Consider the following 11,533-nt stretch of genomic DNA (forward strand, 5'->3'; position numbering starts at 1 on the left):
TTGTGGAAAGACATGTGAATAGTTCGCAGTATAAATAAAGTTTTTGTCTATTTTTAAATAGGATCTGATGCCATCAAAAGTCACAAGAACTGTCTGGAAATGTAAGGAATTTTAAGCGAGGGATTAGTTGTTTTACAAAATTCATTAAAATATGCACCAACCATTCTTCATCTCTTTATGAACAAAGGTAGGATACTATGTAATTTTGTGTAGATTTCTTCCAGCTGATATTACATTTTGAATGCAGAACTAAATGAATTTGTTTGTGTTGTCAGCTTTGGGTACCTGATGTTATAAAACTGCAGTTCTAAGTGGAAATGTGATTCTGATATACTCCCTTTAGGAGTTTGATTGTTTTACTTACTTTATGAAGCAAGAAATAATAATAAAATTTTTTAGCTCTCATAATCAAGACCCATTTGAATACTCATAAATTAAAGGTATTTAGATGTCAAGACTGTAAAGCCTATGACATGAAAAGGACCAGATAACTAGTTAAATGAATTTCCATGGGTCAAGTTGCACAAATAACATAGTGTAGAAGTGTGGATTAATTTTCACTCTGATAACGTGTTATCTTGTTTAAATGTGATTAAAAATCCCCACTGGGTTTGATGTTAATCTTTCCTCCAAAGATTTGGATCTTATCAAGTTTGGGAGCTACTTTGGAAGTAGAGAGTGCTCTCCAAAAGAACTCTCAAGAGGCAGTATCAGTTTTTACAATCTACTCTGGGGTAATGAGAGAGTGGTTGAGTTTACGTAGATTATCACTTACGGCTGCCTCCCTGGCTTGACGTTGTACAGGGGGAGAGCTCAGAGCTCAAGGAGGCTCAGACAAGGTCAGACACAGAGAAATTTGGAGACTATTTTTAGTGATTGGACTTAAGATGCTTTAGGTTTTGTTTTGTTTGCATTATCTTATCTTCTTTTAATGCCTCAAAAATTTCCCTGTCTATAAAGAGTCTTTGCTTTAAAAAATTCCCTATGTAATTCATTCAGCAAACATGTATTGAGGGTCTGTTATGTGCCAATTACTATGCTGGGGGCTGGGGATGTAGCAGTGAATGAGGACAATGAAATGCTTGCCCTTCTAGGACTGACAGTGGTGGTGAGGTTAGCATTAACTAGACAATACACAAGAGCAATAAGGGCTCTGAAAATATCTTTCTTCCTTAAATACTGTCTTTCACTGCATTTTTCTCTTTGGGGACTTAAAGGATATGTTCAAGTTATCCTGTTACTTTATATTTGAATACAATGAACATTCATTTATTGATTCATTCATTCTTCTTTCAATAAGTATAAATTGACTAAGTCATCTTCTAACAACTGAATGATAGTAAGATTCATTAGTCCGGCCCTTAAGTATCCTATCACCTAGGGTGGGAGATTATATATATATATACACACACACACACATCATGATGATTATGCCACTCCATACAGTTATGAAAATACAGATAAAAGGTTTTTTCCAATTAACAGAGTCAGGAAAGCCTCCCTGGATGAAGAAGCTGTAAACTGGGCCTTACAATTAGCATGGTTATATGCATATGGCAAAAGGAGAGAAGCTATTCCAGGTAAAAGACAGAAAAATAAAGGCAGAAAGTTGGGAACTCAGAATCAACAAAGGAGCAGCAACCATTCGGTCTGGCTGATTTCTCATCTCATTTTTGATAGGGTGAGTTAGGGATGAGGTAGAGGTATGGAGAGAAAAGAGGACAGTTATAAGCAACTAATAAATGTTTGTTGCCAAAGACCACCACAGAATCCTCATTATTTGCAAGCTCCTTTATGGAACATGCTTTGAAATCTAGGGTGTTCTACAACTACCCCACCTCACAGGGCTAGTCCTGTAAGTTTCAATTATCTTAAGTTATTCTAGTTATACAGGAATGCACAATATTAAAATTAACAGATATTGAAGCCAAATAATCAACAATAGCTGGAAGCTTGTACCTTGGAAAGATATGTTCTCATTTTGAAATTGAATCCCAGACAAAACTTGTGGAATTTCAGGTTTGGTTACAATGCTGAACTTGTACCAAGTTCACCAAAGTTCATTTCCATGGAGCCTGGAGTGAGTTAGGCATAAATCATAACCAGCCGAGGTGGAGGCCCACATGCATACATTCATACGTACAGACAGACAAACCCCAGTCCTTCGTAGCTTCAGATGGAAACCACATGAAATGTCATGGCCTTGCACAGCGTTAGCCGGAAGCCTGGGCAGCTCTGTGCCTTCCACCGGGGCTCTCTCAGTGGTTTTATTTCCAACTGATCCTGAGTGTACAGCAGGATATCCAACCTGCCCATGGAAACTAAGAAGCTTGAGGAAATAAGTGGGTCGAAACTATGAAACTGTGCTGACTGTTCAAACCTATGTTCTGTAAAATTTACAACAGATACAGTCACCTCACATTTCCATGTAAATTACTGTTCAAGAGGGAAGCTTGCCTTGCTGGGGCTTCCACTGTTGAATTTTTAAAACTGACATCACCTTCTGTTCCTAGCTGGAAATATGAGACAAAGAAAGATGAAAACAAGAGGGAGAAAATGTTCTATCTTACTTCAACAGGCTCTGTTTTATTGCAGGTAATCAATTATGTTAGCATTTTGATTTACCTGTATAAAACATACATTTATCACAGTTTCTAATTGTTTTGTGAATGGTATTTAGCTTATCAAACAATAAAAGCTGTGACTAGCAATGCTTTTGCTACATTTTCCGGTTTAATAAATCTTAAGAAAAGTTCAGCTTTGCCTCCACTGGGACTTTTCTTCTTTATGCAAATCAAAGGTGCAAACTTTAGAAATAAAAAGATACTGAAGAGCTTTCAATATGAATGTGCTTGAATACTTTACATGATGCTTTGGTGTTTTGTTTAGGACCATTAGACAGAAAGACATGTGCAATATGGCTTAATGTGTATTTATTATATGAACTTAAAATATACCTGAGCTTTATGTCTTCTCTTCACAGTACCATAAAAAGTTATTTATCCTAAAATGGTGCTAAAAATATTTGAAAGCACTTTCTATATCACATGAATAAAATGTACACATGAGGGCAATGTGTTTTAATATTGTAAAATAAGTGGAAAGTGGGCATCAAAATGAATCTATTTTTAAAGGTCTGTGTTTCACACTGAGTGATAGGATGGCTTTTATTGCTCATTGGCAAGGGCAGTACTTGGTAAAGCAGTACAATATCCCTCTCCCACCAAGCTGCAGTAATCTAGTAAATTTCAGATATTTTGGCTTAAGTAGGAAGAAGGAAGAAGTTCCTCATATGTGTTCTAATAGGCATTAAATTTGTCCATCACCATGAGAACAAAGTCTATTTTTTTTTTTTTTCCCCAAGTGACTTTTGCCTTCTTAGCTTAAACCATCAGGTTAAAATAAAAACATTTTAAAATGAGGGAAAAAGCCCACCTTTCCTTTCAAGTAAATGTACAATCATTGATTTTTCTTGCAATGTTCCACAAGAAAGTGGCACCACTGAGTGATACGCGTACCCCAGGGCTAACAGCTGGAGGGCAAAACCACCTTTTATCCATGATTGACAAATAATACATAATGAGAAGAGAGAGGCAATTCAAGTTTTACATTTCACTCTCTTCGGCTTTTTAGGGCAGCTGGGCACTGCTGTTCTCACTTGGTAACCTTTGAGGTGCTGCCAGCAAAGGGGACCCAAGTGACAATTCTTTCTCTCCTCCTACAATCCCCCAAAGCTCTAATAAATATGTGCAGCTTGCTCTTTCAAAGAGCGTCCAGCTGCTAACAATTCCATTGTTTCTCTTTGGAATGAAAATCCTGGGGGTCTGGAAATGTATTGCATGGTTATAATGACTATAGTAGAGTAAGGCTGAAATCTGAAATCTCCCAAAGCAGCATCATCCCCCAATAAAGTGAGGAGTCTGTTGGTAGCTGATGAATAAGGAGTTGGAGAAAGAGAGAGCCTAGTAAAAAGAAAAATTAAATTAGGGTTCTGTTACAAGTGAGCTTTATGAAGTAGTATTGAATTGAAGGTATTCAAAATAAAGCATACATTTCACAAAATTAAGACATGTTTAATGTAAATAATTTAGAAAACATATAAGAAAAAAAAATCAATGACCTAAAAAACTAGAGATAGCTGATATACTTTTGGTTTCTTTTAGAATTATTTCCACATTTATGTATCTCTATATCTATATTTTTGACCATGTCAATACCCATATCCATATACTCATCTCTCCACAACTGTATCTATATACAATGCATATCCTTATACACTTAACTCTGTCTGTTAATCTAAGTAGCTGTCTGATGTGGTTTTTCCACCTAATCCCCCACTTCAACCAAATCTTTTCTCCCCGTGTGTTCAATCATGGCAAGAAATGATAATTCTGTCTTTCCAATTATATGGGCCACAAATCTTGGATTCATTCTCTACTTCTCTCTCTCTCACACTCCACTTCCAATACTTCTAATACTTACTGACTCTATCTTAAGTAATTATGCAGAATCTATCAATTATCATCTCCTTCCTACCAACCTGGTAGGAAGGTGTCATTACCCATCACCATCTCTTGCATGGATGATGGTGATGGCCTCTTAACTGTACTCTGTGCTTGTATCTTGGGCTCCCTAATATCTGACACAATGGCTAGACTTAGTCTCAAAAAATAAAGTTAGAACATTCATTCTTCTGTATGAAGGCCGGTAATGGCTTCCCATCTCATTCAGAGTAAAATCCAGGGTTTAAATGATGGCTTAAGTTGTTAAGTCTCTCAATGAGGATGTTGTTTACATTTTGGACAAGAGTTTTAATGTGAAAATGTCCCTCAGGTTGTAAGATTTTTAATATCCCTGCTTGCCCCAAGTGCCTGTAGAACCCCATATTCATGTAACAATGAAAAAAATGCTCCCAATATACTTCCAAATGCACTGGAGATGGCAATACCATCCCCAGTGGAAAACCATTTTGGCTCTTCTAACCACATCCTGTCATAACTCATCTCTACCTGCTTCCCTTTGGCTTACTCTGACACAGGCTTGCTGCTTGTTGGGTAGGGTAAGAATTTTGCTATCAGGGTACTTTGCCCTTACTGTTGCCTGGGATCTTCTTCCCTCAAGTCACCTTAGTTGTTCGAGGTGTTTGCATGTCAACTTCTCATCAAGGAAGCCATCTCATACATGTTGCTGTGCTTTGTTTTTGCTCTTTAGCACTTATCGCTATAAAACATACTATATATTTTCCTATTCATCTTGGTTGTAATGACCTAGTGTTCTTCCTTATTAGAATGTAGGCTCAGTGAGGGCAGAAGCTTGGTCTATTTTGTTCACATCTGGATCCATGATATCTAAAGCAGTCCTGGCACAAAGTAGGCACTCAGAAAATAAGAATCACTGGATATTTCAAAAAGAGAATTTTAAATATATTATATCTCAATAGAATTGACTACATTAATGGTTTATTTCAGGAAAATTTCTGAAAATCTAGTGAAAACTATATATCCACCTCCAAGGAAAGCACATATTAATATGTACATACATACATGTGCACATGTATACACACACAGAGATTTTTCATATAACCCATCTACATCCAATAAAATCCATCCAAGTACATGTTAGTTTATTTTGATTTCAGCAAAGAATCCAAAAATCTTTTCACAGTATTCTGGAAGACAAAGTAAGAAATCCAACAATAGAGTTGGGTGGATCAGTGACAGGTAGATGACTATTATCAAAAAAATACAATGAGATTTAACAGGGATAGATATAAAGTTCAAAAATCTAATTGGAAGCACATGTTGGAGAAGATGAACTTTAATGGAACTTGGGGGTTCCAGTTGACTGCAATCACAATATGAGTCAACAGAGATTTGTAGCTGCCAAAACAACTAATTAAATGTTGAGGCTTCATAGATAAAGTTATAGCAACTAAGAGATACGGTGCAGTTCTATTCTCTTTTGAACCAGACAATACCTATAATGCTATGTCTACTTTCCAGTGCCAACATTTTTGATCCACTGCAACAAACCAGAGAAGACTTAACCAGAATGACAAGGGTATTATAAACTAGAAACTAGAGGTGTTTCACCTGAAAATTGGGAGATTTTGAGGTAACTTGAACATAATCTTCAATAGAAAGCTAATTCACTCACAATATACATATTTTTGAATACTCAATAAAACATATATATCCTTCTGAATGGAAAAAGTACAAGGTGACAGGGAAAAATACAGTTCCTCTCTTCCCATGTCCTCCAGCCTCCCAGCTACCTTTCCCAGGGGCAATCACAATGACCATTTTTTTTTTTTCTCCTAGAGGTTACTCACATGTTTATAAACTTGTATGTATAAACTATTTCAGTTTTGGAGCTCTTTCCATTTCAGTTTATGAGGAGAACTTCAACTCTGACATGGTGTAAGTCTGCATTCCATTTCAAGCTGACATGGCAATGTCAGACTGCAAAATGCATGGAAGGTGAAGGAGCAGTCCTGGGAAGCCACCTGGGGCCTGTGGGATTTCCAGGTCATCAGAATATCTCTTGCAGACCCTGGGGTAGTCTGACCCAGGATTTGAAAAGTATTAACCTTTTAGCTATTAAGAACACATCTACACTTTTGAATTTAATCTAAACATCTGAAAGATGTTGGGTGGTCCCCAGTGATTCAAGTGCTTTGAGTTTAAAAATGCAGTTGAGGATGAGAAAGAGAGGAGATGAGAGAGTTTGAACAGTTATTTTATACTGAGAAATTGTTTTACAAAACTCCTCAATGCTTTTATTAACCTCTATAATCCAACCCCACTAGATTGTTCCAATATTTTCTCCCACGACTACCTTATCCATACTTTAGATTCAGTCTGGGCAATTTCTTTAAGGACCTCAATACAGACCATGCACTTCAGTGACTATGCTTTCACTTATATTGGTCCTTCTTCCTAAAATGCCCTTCAATCTCCTTCTTGATTAAGGACTGCTAAGTCTGCAAGTGCTTACTAAATTTGTCTTACTCCTGAAGGCAAAATGCCTTAGTAGCTAAGCAACTAGATTCCAGTATTTGACTATATGTGCTCAATTCCTAATCCTGTTTCTTTTTCTTTCTTTCTTTCTTTTTTTTTTTTTTTGAGATGGAGTCTTGCTCTGTCGCCCAGGCTGGAATGCATTGGGGAGATCTCAACTCACTGCAACCTCTGCCTCCCAGGTTCAAGCGACTCTCCGTGCCTCAGCCTCCCAAGTAGCTGGGGGTACAGGTGCGCACCACCACGTCCAGCTAAGTTTTGTATTTGTAATAGAGACGGGATTTTGCCATGTTGGTCGGGCTGGTCTCGAACTCCTGATCTTAGGTGATCTGCCTCCACAGCCTCTCAAAGGTGTGAGCCAGGGTGCTCGGCCTAATCCTGCTTTTTATTAACTTTTTGACGTTGAGCAAGTTTATCGCTTGAAGCCTTAATTTCCTTGTCTATAAAATATTGATGATAATGGTTAGAATTTACAGCATTGTTATGAGATTAATTGATATGGAATATACCTGGTCCATGACGAGTGTTTAATAGATGTTGGTGTGGTGATGACGACATCTGTAATTTGTCTAAACCACACAATTTTCCTCATTTGGACTTTTCTACATCAATATTCCCTGATTCATAATTTAATAGTTGATGAAATACAATGTTTTATTCTTTACTAATTGTTTCCTAACTTGTGGATTGACTCTGTCTAATAGATTTTAAACTCTTTGAGGGCAGGAGGTATGTATTATAATTATTTCTGGGCATATAGTATCTGTTCTATGAATACTGAGATAATTGATTAATATAAAGAATTAATCACTTTTCAGCCTTAAATTAGTTTTAGAAAAATGCCCAATTGCTTCTTTGGGGCACATATTTGCAAGCAGTTTGGAACAATTACGGGGGCAGTGAATCAAAAAGAAATTCTAAAATTTAAAAAAAAAATTCTACTTTGATACAGTCACTAATTTCCAAAACATCATTTCCAGAAAGTCAATATTTTCCTTTTGGTTTTATTAGAGCTCTGAAAATCCCTCATTTTGCATTTTGTAAAATTACAGTAAACATTACCAGTAGTGTGTAAATCTTCTTGTAAGTAAAATCTCATTTCCAGAGAAGTTTTGTTACTAGGTTTTGGACAGATCACTTTTTTATTTGTCTGTGGATTATAGTAGTAACTGGCATTATAGGAATCTTAATATTGGATCACACCTGCATGCCTAATCCCAAAGCAGTGTGTTTTTCATAAGAAACCTCATTTTTCTTTTCTCATATTAGTTTGTATGAAATCTTCTGGTTTACGTTTTTAAGGGGTGATATGTACCATTATATGTGCATAAAACATATTTTCAGAGACCTGTTTTCCTATACTTGTACTTATCCCAGCCATTAAACTTAAAATTTAATCTCGTCCATGACTTGCGATGTGGTCTGTTGCCAGCAGTATAAAAATTTCTTACCTCAAGCCAATTTATTTAATATTTAAAACATTTGCACTTTTCTTCCAAGGGCATGTCAAAATGGGTATTTCTGTTTCAGAAACTTGATTAACTTAGTTAATACCCCTCAGAAAAATGAATGGGTAGATATGGAAAGAGATAGAGAATGCTGATGGTTGCCTATAAAGTAGTATGTGTTCTTTTCTTTTCATTTACAAGGAACCCCAATTTTGTTTCCTTCCTCACCCTTTTCTCATATAGCCAAGGACCTCAGGGGAAACCAACCTTTGTGATTCCACTGCCCCACTGAATCAAGTATTGGTACACAAGTGGACATGCAACCCAATTTTAACCAAAAGTATTTAAAGAAGAGGGGAGTTACTGGACAAATCAAAAAAAAATTTTTTTCTCTGTTATGAAAGAGTACTGAAAGGTAGTTTATTTTCTTCTCTTGACTGTGGTAAGTTTTGGTTGTAGAACTTGTATATTCTGAAGCTATCCTGTTCCATCCCATGGACCATATTATATGTGGAATATAGCAGAGCTGAGAGAACGGTAGGGGAGCCCAGCCAGAACCATTGGATTAATACCTCCCTGAAGCCCATCTTATCTCTGAATTTTCAGCAATGCAAGCCAACAATGTCCTTAATATTTAAGCCACTTTGAGTTTTCTATTACATGTGACTGAGAACATGCTAAAAGATACAGAAATATTCTGAATTTATGCACACAAGTGTGTTAATGAAGTCATCGCCATCTAAAATATGTATTAAAAGTCTGGGGTATCTTTGAATGAATCACTTAGAATTAGGATCAAGTTTCTCACATTTACATTTGTTGCTACTGTATTTTAACCCTAAATAGGGGAGATGATAAAATCAAAAGGAGCCAAGGAAAAAACAAAGTATTTATTGTTAACTATGATTAATCAAATATGATCATAATTTAGTTTTGGCATACATTCAAGGGAATGGATCTAACCACAAATAAAAGGAATCCTCTAACCTCTTTGAATCAATGTAAGACTATATAATTTTAAAAAATCTTATAAATTCATGTTGATTAAAGTTTGAAAGCTAAAATGCCCTAGAACATTGATTTCCATCCCTTTTGAATAATGTTAAATATTTTCACAAAGCAATGCCTTCCTACCCCATCTATAATTATAATGCTATTTAAACTATTTGTTGAGCAAGAAAATTCATAATGGAATTCAGTACAGCTTTTTAGTAAAGCTTTAAATTTATTTATTATTAGAGCAAAAACCTAGAGATTAAAAAATGGAGTCACATGGCTAAGCAAGATGTATTATTTATTCATAAGAAATGCTATGTTACATTTGGATTCAAGGGACTTTGCAGTAATTCCAAGAGGTAGAATGTAAATCCCTGGGGGAAAAAGTCTCCATGTGTGTTCAGTTTTTTGTGTGTGATGAAACCTGTATGTGTTTTCATTTTCTTTCCTCTAAGAAACTTTTATACACATATGAACAGTTGCAGAGTGTTAGTGGGAGAAGAGAAATCAACATAAAGTAAAATACTAGTAGCAACGATTAATGTAACACTTATTGTGGCCAAGAATTTTACATTTGTTATCTCATTTAAGTTTCATGAAAGTCTCCATTTACAGAGAAGAAAACTAAGACTGAAACCACCTTGCTCAAGCTCATTGAGCTAGCAAGTGGAGGAATTAGGGATGCAAAACAAGGTCTGCATGCCTCTGGGGTCCATGCCCTTAACTATGATGTCATATCACCTTAGAATACTAAATCAGGCTGGGAGTACTCAGAAGAATTCAGAGCTTCTGAATTTCAGATTGGTCCACACTTGACTCACCTGTCTTTTCAAAGTGAATGTAGCTTCAGAATTAGGGAACTTGAGAGCATGAACCCCCTGCAAATCAGCAGCAGAGCACAGACGCCTAGATTTTTTTTTTTTATTTTAATAAAGTTTCATTTTTCCAAATGTTCAGTTGGTTGGACCTATTCATGCATCTTCACCAGCAGCTGAAGCATCTCCGCCCTTGGTATTTCTGGTGTAAATTACTTGAGCTCTGTGCTTTGAAACCAGTTTGATACGTCCTTTACTAAGGAGCTCCTGAAGGGCTGCCCTGGCCAGGGAGCCTCGAATCTTCAGTCTCTCAGAGACCACAGCTGGGATTATAAGTTTATAGTTGGGAACTTCCTTACAGAGTTTGTCATAGATGGCTTTGTCAAACAAGACTAAGTTATTGAACTTGTCCTGAACTTTGCCTTTGGACCACTTCTTCTTTTTGGCCTTGCCTCTGGATTTGTTCACCGGGTCTTTGTCTTTCTTGGCCGACTTTCCAGCGTCTTTCTTCTTCTTGTAGTCCTTGGGCGGCATTGCCAAGCTCTGAGAGCAGCAGAGTACACCGCAGCCTTGCTAAGATGTCGGACAAAAAAAAGGGGATGCCTAGATTTTTAATCTAACTCTGCCATTTACTGACAATGTAAATGAGATGGTTTGGCTGTGTCCCCACCCAAATAATTCCCATATGTTGTGGGAGGAACCCGGTTGGAGGTAGTTGAATCATGGGGGAAGGTCTTTCCCATGTTGTTCTCGTGATAGTAAGTAAGTCTCACGAGATCTGATGGTTACTGTAAGGGGGAGTTTCCCCGCACAAGCTCTCTTCTCGTCTGCCACCATATGAGAGGTGCCTTTCACCTTCTGCCATGATTGTGAGGCCTCCCCAGCCACGTGGAACTGTAAGTCCAATAAACTCCTTTCTTTTGTAAATTGCCCAGTCTTGAGTATGTCTTTATGAGCAGTGTGAAAACGGACTAGTACAGTAACCTTGCATATCTTATTGACCTTCTCCGAGCCCCTATTTCTATTTCATTAGCATTGGAAGAATAAAATCTTCACTGTCTATGTAATTGTTTTTGAGGAGTAAGCCAAACTGCATATATTATAAAGTACAAAACGATAGTATACATTATGACTATTTTGTGATTTTCTCAAGTATTCTGCTTTTCCATGGAAATAATGAATTGTAATAATGACGGACATCTATTATTGTTGCTGTTATTATTGCTAATCCTACATAAAGCAACAGGATTAACTA

General features: G+C 36.7%; 1 pseudogene; it reads right to left on the reverse strand.

Moving 5' to 3' along the window:
• Positions 1–10,196: 10,196 nt before the first annotated feature.
• On the reverse strand, positions 10,197–10,812 carry LOC105475045 (small ribosomal subunit protein eS25 pseudogene; annotated as a pseudogene).
• Between the last annotated feature and the right edge of the window lie 721 nt (positions 10,813–11,533).

This window comes from Macaca nemestrina, chromosome 6 (assembly GCF_043159975.1).
Source record: "Macaca nemestrina isolate mMacNem1 chromosome 6, mMacNem.hap1, whole genome shotgun sequence".
NCBI lineage: Eukaryota > Metazoa > Chordata > Mammalia > Primates > Cercopithecidae > Macaca > Macaca nemestrina.